The sequence below is a fragment of the Rhinopithecus bieti genome, unplaced genomic scaffold (assembly GCF_001698545.2).
Source record: "Rhinopithecus bieti isolate Rb0 unplaced genomic scaffold, ASM169854v2 scaffold_6113, whole genome shotgun sequence".
In the NCBI taxonomy this organism is placed as follows: domain Eukaryota; kingdom Metazoa; phylum Chordata; class Mammalia; order Primates; family Cercopithecidae; genus Rhinopithecus; species Rhinopithecus bieti.
Genome location: NW_016805390.1, coordinates 1,338,245 through 1,351,506, shown reverse-complemented (window position 1 = coordinate 1,351,506; position 13,262 = coordinate 1,338,245).

Sequence of the window (13,262 nt, the reverse complement as noted above, 5' to 3'; positions counted from 1 at the left end):
GGCTCTCAGCTCTGAAGGCTGTGAGACCCTTGATTTCCCATTCCACACCTCTATATTTCTGTGTGTGTGTCTTTAATTCCTCTAGTGCTGCTGGGTTAGGGTCTCCCTAATGGAGCTGGTCTCGGCACAAAGAGTCACTGATTCCTTCTGATAGTAATCTTTCTTCAGGTTTTCGTTTTAGATACCATTTTAAACACAAATAATAAACAGATAGATACTCTCTAAAAGGAAATGATTTTTACTCCAGAACAGGACATTGCAATCTGATTGCAGGTGCTATAGTAAACCACCTACGTATTCAGGAGGGTAAAAGAAGAAAAGAGTTTAAAGAAAAAAATTCAGGGGGATTACATAATTATTTTGAGATAACTACCCCAGGTTACAAGGATCAATAATGAGAATAATACGTATCCAAGATTGGACATGCAGTTTTTCGGAAAATGTTCTTGAAGGAGACTTTTTTGTGTGTGTAAGTTTGCAATGGACTTTGAGAAAGGATACAGTTTTTGCAATCTTCTGTGATAGTTATGTTAAAACAGATGCAAACTTGAGAACCCTGTCTTCACAAAGCCTTCCCCATCCGGGAGCAGTGGTTCACACCTATAGTCTCAGCTACTCAGGAGGCTAAGGCAGGAAGATGGCTTGAGCCCAGGAGTTTGATCCAGCCTGGGCAACAAAGTGAGACTTTATCTTGACAAATAATAATAGTAATAAAATACTTAGGTGTAAGCTTAAGCAAAAAAGTATTAATGAAAGACTTGTATACTGAAAAACTGCATCATATTAATGAAAGAAATTAAAGACCTAAAATAAACGGAAAGATATTCTGTTTTCTTGGATTGGAAGATTTAGTAATGTTAAAGCACCCATGCTATCCCTAGAGATCTTCAGATTCAGTGCCACCCCATCCAAATCCCAAGGACATTTTCTTTTCACAGAAATAGAAAATAATTTTACGTTACTGTGGAATGACAAAAGACCCAAAATAGCATAAGCAATCTTGAGAAAAATGAAAAAAGGTAGAGACATCAAACTTTCTGGTATCTAAATATATTACAAAGTTGCAGTAAATAAAGTAGGATGGTACTGACTAAAGACAGACATATAGACCAGTGAAACAGAATGGAGATCTGTAAATAAACTCATACACATAATGGTCAACTGATCTTCAACATGGTTAGCAAGAATACACAATCGAGAAATAAAATCTCTTCAATAAATGGTGTTAGAAAAAACTGGATATCCACATTCAAAAGAATGAAATTGCCCCTTATCATACGGCATACACGAACCTTAAGACACAGTTAATTACAGCCTTACATCTAAGACTTAAAACTCTAAAACTCCTATAGGAAAACCCAGGGGGAATGTTTCTTGGGGATTGGTCTTGCCTTGGTTTCCTGGATATGACACCAAAAGCACAGCCAACAACAACAAAATAGACAAATGGTATTATGCAAAACTGAGTCGTTTCTACACAGCAAAGAAAATAATCAACAGAAAGAAAAGGGAAACTATGAAATGGAAAAATATGCTGACTATATATCTGATAAGGAGTTAGTATTAAAATATATGAGGAACTCCTACAACTCAATAGCAGAAAACAAATTACAAAAAAATGGAACAAGAACTTAAATAGACATTTCTGCAAAGAAGACAGATAAATTGTTCCAGGTAAATTAAAAGGTACTCAGATTAACAAATCACTAGGTAAATGTAAATCAAAACCAATATAAAATATCACTACATATAAACCATAGTAGCTACTATCAAAAAAACAAAAGACAATAAATATTGGTGAGAAACTGGAGAATATGTATTTCTTCTACACTCTTGGTAGAAATGTAAAGTGGTGCAGCCACCATTAAAAACAGAATGGAGGTTCTTCCAAAAGTTTAAAAAATAGTCATATGACTCAGCAATTCCACTTCTGGATATATACCCAAAAGAACTGAAATCATTGTTCACCTCCCATTTATGAGTGAGAACATGTGATGTTTGATTTCCTGTTTCTGTGTTAGTTTTCTGAGAATGATGGTTTCCAGCTTCATTCATGTTCCTGCAAAGGACATCAACTCATCCTTTTTTATGCCTGCATAGTATTCCATGGTGTATATGTGCCACATTTTCTCTATCCAGTGTATCATTGATGGGCATTTGGGTTGGTTCCAAGTCCTTGCTATTGAAAATAGTGCTGCAATAAACATACGTTTGCATGTGTCTTTATAGCAGAATGATTTATAATCTTTTGAGTATATACCCAGTAATGGGATTGATGGGTCAAATCGTATTTCTGGTTCTGGATCCTTGAGGAATCACCACACTGTCTTCCACAATGGCTGAACTAATTTACACTCCCACCAACAGTGTAAAAGTGTTCCTATTTATCCACATCCTCTCCAGTATCTGTTGTTTCCTGACTTTTTAATGATCACCATTCTAATTGGCATGAGATGGTATCTCATTATGGTTTTGATTTGCATTTCTTTAGTAACCAGTGATGATGAGCATTTTCTCATGTGTCTGTTGGTTGCATAAATGTCTTCTTTTGAGAAGTGTCTGTTCATATCCTTAGTCCACTTTTGATGGGGTTGTTTTTATCTTGTAAAACTGTTTAAGTTCTTTGTAGATTCTGGATGAATAGATTGCAAAAATTTTCTCCCATTCTAGAGGTTGCCTGTTCACTCTGATGATGAGGGGAACATCATACACTGGGTCCTGTCACGGGGTGTAAGGCTAAGGGAGGAATAGCATTAGAAGAAATACCTAATGTAGATGACAGTTTGATGAGTGCAGCAAACTACCATGGCAACTGTATACCTATGTAACAAACCTGCACGTTTTACACACGTATCACAGAACTTAAACTATAATTTAAAAAGTAGCAATTCAATTCAGACAGGAAAGATGGCATGTACGATCATGCAATTGACATAATCTCTACTTCATATATCTTCAAAATAATCTATAAGTTTATAATATAAAAAGCAAATTTAAGAGAATACTTGTTTACTCTCAAGATGTTGCAGACCCTCTTAAGTCAAAACACCCAGAAGCCATAAAGGAAGAAGAAATAGATTTGAACAAATAATAAATAAAATATTTGACTATAAAATGTAGACCATAAGAAAAGTTAAAAGATATATATAGGGAGAAGATATTTGCAAAAAATAGACAAAGGGAAGAACAGTCATTTTTCTGAAAAGGAAATACAAATGATATCCAAAGGCAAATTTAAAATTCTTTTTTTTTATTACTGTAAGTTTTGGGGTACTTGTGCAGAATGTGCACGTTTGTTACTTAGATATACATGTGCACTGGTGGTTTGCTGCAACCATGAACCCGTCATCTACATTAGGTGTTTCTCCTAATGCTATCTCTCCCATAGCCCCCCACCCACTGACAGGCCCCAGTGTGTGATGTTCCCCTCCCTGTGTCCATGGGTTCTCATTGTCAACTCCCACTTATGAGTGAGAACATGTGGTGTTTGGTTTTCTGTTCCTGTGTTATTTTGCTGAGAATGATGGTTTCCAGCTGAGAAGGATGGTTTCCAGCATCATCCATGTCCCTGAAAGGGACAGGAACTAATCCTTTTTCATGGCTGCATAGTATTCCATGGTGTATATGTGCCACATTCTCTTTATCCAGTCTATCATTGATGGGGATTTGGGTTGGTTCCAAGTCTTTGCTATTGTTAACAGTGCTGCAATAAACATACATGTGCATGTGTCTTAATTGTAGAATGTTTTATAATCTTTTGGGTATATACCCAGTAATTGGATTGCTGAGTCAAATAGTATTTCTGTTTCTAGATCCTTGAGGAATTGCCACGCTGTCTTCCAAAATGGTTGAACTAATTTACACTCCCACCAACAGTGTAAAAGCATTCTTATTTCTCCACATCCTCTCTAGCATCTGTAGTTTTCTGACTTTTAAATGATCGCCATTCTAACTGGCATGAGATGGTATCTCACTGTGGTTTTGATTTGCATTTCTCTAATGACCAATGATGATGAGTTTTTTGTCATATGTTTGTTGGCTGCCTAAATGTCTTCCTTTGAGAATTGTCTGTTTATATCCTTTGCCCACTTTTGATTTTTTTTTTTTTCCTCGTAAATCTGTTCANGTATTTCTGTTTCTAGATCCTTGAGGAATTGCCACGCTGTCTTCCAAAATGGTTGAACTAATTTACACTCCCACCAACAGTGTAAAAGCATTCTTATTTCTCCACATCCTCTCTAGCATCTGTAGTTTTCTGACTTTTAAATGATCGCCATTCTAACTGGCATGAGATGGTATCTCACTGTGGTTTTGATTTGCATTTCTCTAATGACCAATGATGATGAGTTTTTTGTCATATGTTTGTTGGCTGCCTAAATGTCTTCCTTTGAGAATTGTCTGTTTATATCCTTTGCCCACTTTTTGATTTTTTTTTTTTTCCTCGTAAATCTGTTCAAGTTCTTTGTAGATTCTGGATATTAGCCCTTTGTCAGATGGATAGATTGCAAAACTTTTCTCCCATTCTGTAAGTTGCCTGTTGGCTCTGATGATAGCTTCTTTTGCTGTGCAGAATCTCTTTAGTTTAATCAGATCCCATTTGTCAATTTTGGCTTTTGTTGCCATTGTTTTTGGTGTTTTAGTCATGAAATCTTTGTCCATACCTGTTTTCTGAATGGTATTGGCTAGGTTTTCTTCTAGGGTTTTTATGGTTTTAGGTTTTCTGTTTAAGTCTTTAATCCATCTTGAGTTAATTTTGTATAAGGTGTAAGGAAGGGATCCAGTTTCAGTTTTCTGCATATGGCTAACCAGTTTTCCCGACACCATTTATTAAATAGGGAATCCTTTTCCCATTGCTTGTTTTTCTAAGGTTTGTCAAATATCAGGTGGTTGTAGATGTGTGGCATTATTTCTGAGCGTTTGTTCTGTTCCATCAGTCTATATATGTGTTTTGGTACCAGTACCATTCTGTTTTTGTTACTGTAGCTTTGTAGCATAGTTTGAAGTCAGGTAACTTGATGCCTCCAGGTTTGGTCTTTTTGCTTAGTATTGTCTTGGCTATGTGGGCTCTTTTTTGGTTATAGATAAAATGTAAAGTAGTTTTTTCCAATTCTGTGAAGAAAGTCAATGTTAGCTTGATGGGGATGGCACTGAATCTATAAATTACTTTGGGCAGTATGGTCATTTTCACGATACTGATTTTTCCTGTCTATGAGTATGGAATCTTTTTCCATTTGTCTGTGTCCTCTCTTATTTCCTTGAGCAGTGGTTTGCAGTTCTCCTTGAAGAAGTTCTTCACATCCCTTGTAAGTTGTGTTCCTAGGTATTTTATTCTCTTTGTAGCAGTTTACTCATGATTTGGCTCTGTTTGTCTGTTATTGGTGTATAGGAATGCATGTGATTTTTGCACATTGATTGTGTACCCTGAGGCTTTGCTGAAGTTTCTTATCAGTTTAAGGAGATTTGGGGCTGAGACGATGGGGTTTTCTAAATATACAATCATGTCAAAAAGTCCAGGACCAGACAGATTCATAGCCGAATTCTACCAGAGGTACAAAGATGAGCTGGTACCATTCGTTTTGAAACTATTCCAAACAATAAAAAAAGAGAATCCTCCCTAACTCATTTTATGAGGCCTGCATCATCTTGATATCAAAATCTGACAGAGACACAACAAAAAAATAAAATTTCAGACCAATATCCCTGATGAACATCAATACAAAAATCCTCAATAAAATACTGGCAAACTAAATCCAGTAGCACATCAAAAGCTTATCCACCATGATCAAGTCGGCTTCATTCCTGGGATGCAAGGCTGGTTCAACATACACAAATCAATAAACATAATCCTTCACATAAACAGAACTAATGACAAAAACCACATGATTGTCTCAATAGATGCAGAAAGGCCTTAGACAAAATTTAACAGCCCTTTATGCTAAAATCTCTCAATAAACTAGGCATTGATGGAACGTATCTCAAAATAAGAGCTATTTATGACAGTCCCACAGCCAATATCATACTGAATGGACAAAAACTGGAAGCATTCCCTTTGAAAACCAGCACAAGACAAGGATGCCCTCTCTCACCACTCCTGTTCAACATAGTATTGAAAGTTATGGCCAGGGCAATCAGGCAAGAGAAAGAAATAAAGGGTATTAACATAGGAAAACATGATGAAGTCAAATTGTTTCTGTTTAAACTTCTTTTTAATCATAAGAAAAATTAAAATGACCTTGAGAGGATATGGGAGAAAGAGACACTCTCAGTCTTACTGGTGAGAACAAGAATTGCATCTTCATTCATCCTTAACACTTACTCAGCATGTATGTTGAGTAATATGTAGAGTGTATTAAAATGTATTTCCAAGAAACCAAAGAGTACAAGATAACACAGGAGGAGACTATTATCTTCATGACCTTTGATGCTTAAAAGGTATTCAGTAAAACTCAACAAGTATTCCTCAACAAAATCCTAGAAAACAAGGATTAGAGGAATGCTTTCTTAACATTAAAAAGTATAATGAGTAATTATACAGCCAAAGTCAATGCTGAATGCATTACTCTTAAAATTAGGATTTATAAAACCCAGATACCTTCTTTTATGTAATTCTGGTATAATTACACTAAAAGAAGAAATTTAAAAATAGAGTGCCTTTTAGCAAGGTAATATGCTCTGTACTTGAAGCACATGAAACAATCCAATGGAAAAAAATACTTGACCTTGAAAATATTTATTAATGCAATTAGAAAACATAATAAAAAAATAAAGATTTCAAGCCAGGCACAAAAAGATAAACATCACATGTTCTCACTTATTTGTGGGATCTAAAAACCAAAACAATTAAAATCATGAGCATAGAGTAGAAGGATGGTTACCAGAGGCTGGGAAGGGTAGTGAGAAGCTGGTAATGAGATGGGGATGGTTAATGGGTAAAAAAAGAAAAGGAAAAGGAATAATATATACTATTTAAGAGCATAGCATGGTGACTATACTCAATAAGAGCTTAATTGTACATTTAAAAATAACTAAAAGAGTGTAACTGGATTGTTTATAACACAAAGGATAAATGCTTGAGGGGACGGATACCCCATTCTCCATGATCTAATTATTTCACATTGCATGCCTCATTCTCCATGATCTAATTATTTCACATTGCATGCCTGTGTCAAAACATCTCCTGTACCCCACAAATATATATGCCTACTATGTACCTAGAAAAAATAAAAATAAAAAAGATTTTTAAATAAAACAAAGAACTGGAATCAGAATCCTGAAGATATATCTACATTCCCATGTTCATTACAGCATTATTTATAACAGCCAAGATACAGACATAATCCAAGAGTCCATTGATGGATGAATGGATATAGAAATTGTGATATACACATACAGTGAAATATTATTCAACCTTAAAAAATAAGAAAATCCTGATATTTGCAACACAAATGAACCTAGAGGACATTATCCTAAGTGAAATAAGCCAAATACAAATAAGCTTTCTAAAATAGTCAAACTCATAGAAGTTCAAAGTAGGACAATAGTTTTCAGGGGCTTGGGGGAGGGAAAATGAGGAGAGGAAATGATTGTCCAATGGGCATAAAATTTTAGTTATACAATATGAATAACTTCTAGATATCTGCTCAACAACATTGTGCTTATAGTTAACAGTGATATGTAGTGTACTTTAAAAATTGCTAAGAGGGTAGATACCATGTTCAGTGTTCTTACCATACATGCAAAAAAAAAAAAAAAAAAAAGAGAAAACTTTGGGAGTCATCCATATATTTGTTACCTTGATTGTAATGATAGCTTCATGGGTACATGAATATGTCCAAACTGATCAAATTGTATACATTGAATATATTCTGTTTTGTATATAAATCATACTCCAATAAATTTGTTAAAAAATAAATAGATAAGACATGCTAGCCAAACAAACAACTACCAAAACATTACTAGAAATGTAGGGGTGGGTTTGATAGATATTAACACCAATTAACTTCAGTCACAAAGTAAATCTATACCTACCTGCCAGATCTTTCCCATACGTCTTCACCAAGTATACACTGAAGGTTGTGGGCAGAGGAGAGATGAGAAAGAAATCATATGAAACGTGTAGGGACCTGTTCAAGTGCAAATTAGTGGAAAAGCTGAAGGCTGAATACAAAACAAGTTTCCAGAAATTCTTTTGAAGCAATTTTGATCCTGACTGAAAGCAAGTTATTAGTTCCAGATAGCTGGGGATGAGGCAGCAAGGGATGATAAGATCTCTTGTGGTTAAAAAGCAGAGTTAAAGAAAACTCTGTGATCCAAAAAGCTGGCAACTGAAATAAAACAAAACAAAGCAAAGAGAGACAGAGAGGAAGAGAGATAAATTGATTTCCAGAGTGTTGTTGATACTTAGATACCAAGCATATCTGAATGGATAGTGCTGTACAGTCTCTCAATATGTCTGAAGCCAATGTCAAAATAAAATCATCTAAAGCTGTATGATGGCTCAAACTAAGAAAAATAAAAATGCAGATGAGATTAATCCTTCACTCAATACAAGAAGCCTTACAAGAAGAAACATGTTATTTTCTGGAGATAAATGTTACTTCAATCTTGGCTGTTTGCTTATGAATTTATTTACCATAAATTAACAAATAATGAGATGTGAAGAAGCAAGAACATCTAATACATGGTTAAGAAAGAAAACATACAATAAACAGCTGATACGAAGAGAGCTCAGATGTTAAAATTCACATATTGGATCTTTAACATAATTGTTACAGATATATCAAAGCATTAATTGGAAAATGAGAACACCATGATTAGATATATGGAAAAAATGGCAACTATAAAGGATATAAATAGAATGCCAGGAAATAAAAGCCTATGACAGAAGAATAAAGAATTCATTTGATAGAATTAAGTGCAAACCTCATGCCACAGAATTCAATGAGGAAATGGTGTTGGAACAACTGGATGTTCAAATGTAGAATAATAAATTTGAACACCTACTTCATACCACATACAAAAATTAGCTCCAAATAGATCAAAGATCTAAATGTAAGAGCTAAAAGCAGAAAACCATTAGAACAAAACGAGTAATTTCTTGTTCTTTGACTGATGAAATCCTTTTAGAGCAAACAACAAGGAAAAAATATAAAAAATAGACTACCAAAATTAAAAATATTTTTGTTGTAAATGATGCTATCTACAATTTGATACTATCTACAGAATGAAGAGAGAACACACAGAAAGAAATATTTGAAAATTATAGATCATATCATATAAAATCATATCTAGAACATATAAACAACTCAATTATACAAAGACAAATATTCAGATTAAAAGCTATGTAAAAAATTGGAATATATACACTTCCCAAAGAAGGTATTTGAGTCCAGTAACCTTGTAAAATGATGCTTAATCTTATTGACCACTGAGGAAATGCAAATCAAAACCATAAAGAGATACTGTACAATCTCTCAGATGTGTACACTATAAAAGGTAGAAAAGGGTTGTAGACAAGGAAAAATAGGAAACGTAATACATCGCTGCTAGAAATTTTAAAATGTACATCTCCTTCAGAAAAATGTTCAACATAAAGCTATCCTATAATCCAACATTTCAATCTCAGTTATGTACCAAAAAGAAATAAAAACCTATGTCCCCATAAAAGCTTAAAGATGGAAGTTCATACCAGTACTATCTGTAACAGTCAAAAAGTGAAATTAAGCCAATTTCTGTCAACTGATAAATGTGTGCAGAATAACGTGGCATATTACAAGGAAATATTAAACATTAATAAAAATGAATAAAGTACTGATAAATGCTACCACATGGATAAACTTTGAGAATGTCAAACTAATTGAAAGAAGTTAGCCACAAAAGACAACATATTTTATTCATATGTGTATATGAAATGTCCTGAAAGAGAAATATACAGAGATAGGAAGTACAGGATTAGAAGGCAGAGAGGGTGATGGGGAGTAGCTGCTAATGGTAAAGGATTTGTTTGGGAGTGGGTGGAAATTTTCTAGGTTATAATGATGATTGCACAATTCTGTTAATATACAAAAAAACCTGGACTTGTACACTTTAATGAATTGTGTGATTTTTGGATTGTGTCTCAATAAATCCTTTTTAGGAGGAAAATAAAAAGAACAGACCTCAATCGAAGAGGAAAGGGTTAGTAAACATGGTATCAATAGGAATTGTACCACATTTTTATGTAATTGGTGGCCTAGAGGAGAGAAAGGAGAACAGACTGAAAGAATATTTGAATAGATTTCCTAAAGTATTTCTATTAGTTTGCTAGTGTTGCAATAACAAAGAAGCACAGACTGGGTGGCTTAAATAACAGAATTTTATTTTCTCATCGTTCTAGAGGTTAGAGGTCAGATATCCAAGGGTTGAAAGAGTTTTGTTTGTTTGTTTGCAAGGCTTCTCTCCTTGGCGTGTCAATGACTGTCTTCTCTCTGTGACTTCACATGCTTTTCCCTCTGTGTCTGTGTCTGTGTTCTAATGTTTCTGTCTTATAAAGACATCAGTCATGTTGGATTAGGGACAACCCTAATAATTGCATTTTAATAAACTAATTAAATGATCTGCCTTCAATTAAAACCACATTTTGAAGTACTGGGGATTAGGACTTCAACTGATGAATTTTGAAGGCATACAATTTAGTCCATAGAAGTAATTTTTCAAATTTATTAGTGTCATCAATTCAAGATGCTGGAATCTTTGTAAAACACATCCATTTTTTAAAAACGCACCTCAACATATCAAAGCCAAATATGCTTAAACTAGTAAAAGAGAAAATCTATTAAAAGAAGCCAGAGGGGAATAAAATATTACATAGGAAAGAATGATGATAAATATTCTCATTGAGTTCTAATTAGAGGAAGCAAGAGACAAATCTATTATATCTTTAAAATTCTGAAAGAAAAATCAGTGCCAATCTAGAATTCCACGTAAGTGAAATATCTTTTAACAATAACGATGAGGGAGGACTGGTTCTGAAATGTATTATCATCCATCAGATATCAATTACTAACACGAGATAAAATATATAAAAAAGAGAAACAAAGCTACCATAGTTTGTTTTCTGTTTCTTATATCAGAATGCCTGAAACTGGGTAATTTATAAGAACATAAATTTATTTCTTACAATTATGGAGGCTAAGTCCCAAGTCAAGGGGCTGCACATGGTGAGAGCCTCGAGCCCAGGGGCAGTGCAGGGTATCACATAGCTAGGGAGATGAACATGCTAACACCCTATCTTAGATCTCGTTTCCCTTTGGTATAAAGTCACCAGTTCATTAACCCATAAGTTCATTAATACAAGACTAAATTAATCCAATCACCAAGGCAGAACTCTTATGATCCAATCACCTCTCAAAGGCCACAAATCTCAAAACTGCCACACTTGGGAAGCAATTTCAACATGAGTTTTGGAGGGTACAAACATTCAAACCATAGCACAAACCACACACACACACACTATTTCAAGCTAGTGAAGTGTGAAACAAAGTCCCTTTGTTATAGGATATCTGGAACTAAAACATAAAGCTTCACTCTACCTAAGGAGTCAGAGGACAGAGTGTGGGGCTGTCAGAATGTCTGGAAAATGAAGGGTGAAGTCCAAAGAGGAAGATGCCACTGAGGAAAGATCCCTAAAATCTCCACATGGACCAAATCCCAAACACTGGCTGACCCTTGCACTGTGTATGTGTGAAGAATGCTACAAAAATACAATACAAAGCAATATTTGGAAGGTGGAAAATATTGTGCAGAAACCCAGAGTTATGAATGGAATCCAGTCAAGTTAAGTTCCTATTTAAATCATTTCTTCAAGGAACAAGAGAAGTGTCCAGAATGTCTAAAGTTAATGTATCACCATGTTTCATATACAAGAAAGTTTATTAGATGTGTGAAGAAACAGGAAATATATGATCCATGGCCAAGAGAAAAAGCAATCAATGGAAATTTTAGAAAACAGGCAAGATTTTAAATCTTATATACATGTTCAAAGATTGGAAAATTTTCCATTATGAATAAACAGAAGTTATTTGAGCAGATAAATGTAAACTATACTAGTCAAATACAAGTTCTAGAAGTTAAAGGAACAATATATACAATTAGAATAGCTTAATGAATAAAATTAAGAATAAATTAAAGTTGATAAGAGAAAGGGCCAGCAAACATGTAAACAGAAATTATTCCATCTGCAAAAAACATTATCAATTATTAGTATATAACTAATGACTTTTTGGTTTAATATCACACAGTATAACACACATAGGAGGTTTAGAATGATAGAAAAGATGAAAATGTAGCAAAAATTATTTGAAGAAATAATGTATAAATATTTTCTAAATTTGGTGAAAAAACCATGCAGACCTGAGAAGCTCACCAAATCCCCTTAAAAAAAATAATTGTGAAGAATTCAAAACATAGGTATATCATAATTTAAGTCTGAAAAAAATAAAGAGAAAGAGAAAATCTTGAAATTATCCAGAATAAAAAGAGACAAATCAGAACAGTGTTTTTTCTCTGAGTACAGCATAGATTGCCTAGATCTCAGGGGCATGAAGATATTTCCAGGAGATGATAAAAATGTTCTGTATTCAAGTTTGACTGATGATTACATGAGCATACACAATTATTTTTCAGTATTACTGAGGGAGGAAACACCAACCTGGACAGCCTTCTGTCACTGGGTAGAGGGTCAAGAGCTGTCTGGGTGCTTCTCTGCTATTGGGTGGATGTTCAGGAAATCCTATAAATGTTGTCTTCTGCCTGCTTTGAATCATCTTTTCCTGCTGGTATAGGATAGGATGTGCTAGGTCTCAGTGGCCTCTGCTCTTATAGGAAGAGTTAGAAGACACTGCTTTGGAGTTGAATCTGCCACTGGTTGGAAAGCCAGAAGGTACCTTGCCTGTTTTCATCTCCAGTAATAGAAGAGGAGCTTGCCTGCTGCCGGTAGATGTGAGGCATCAGTTGGGTTTGCCTGTTCAGTTCCACTGTTGTTATTGTTGCACATCTTTTTAGGGGTGGGTTGGTCCTTATTTTCCAGACAGGTCAGGCCACTGCCACCACTGGGTGTATGTCTCCCCATTAGGCACCTGCCCAGTTCGTCTTTCCTGTTATTTTGACCAGACGAAACAGGTCTTTCTTTTTCTTCCTCTCTCACCTTCCTGTCCTCCCCTCCCTTCCCTTCCCTTCCCTTCCCCTTCCCGCCCCTCCTCCCTTCCCTTCCCTTTCCTTTCCCT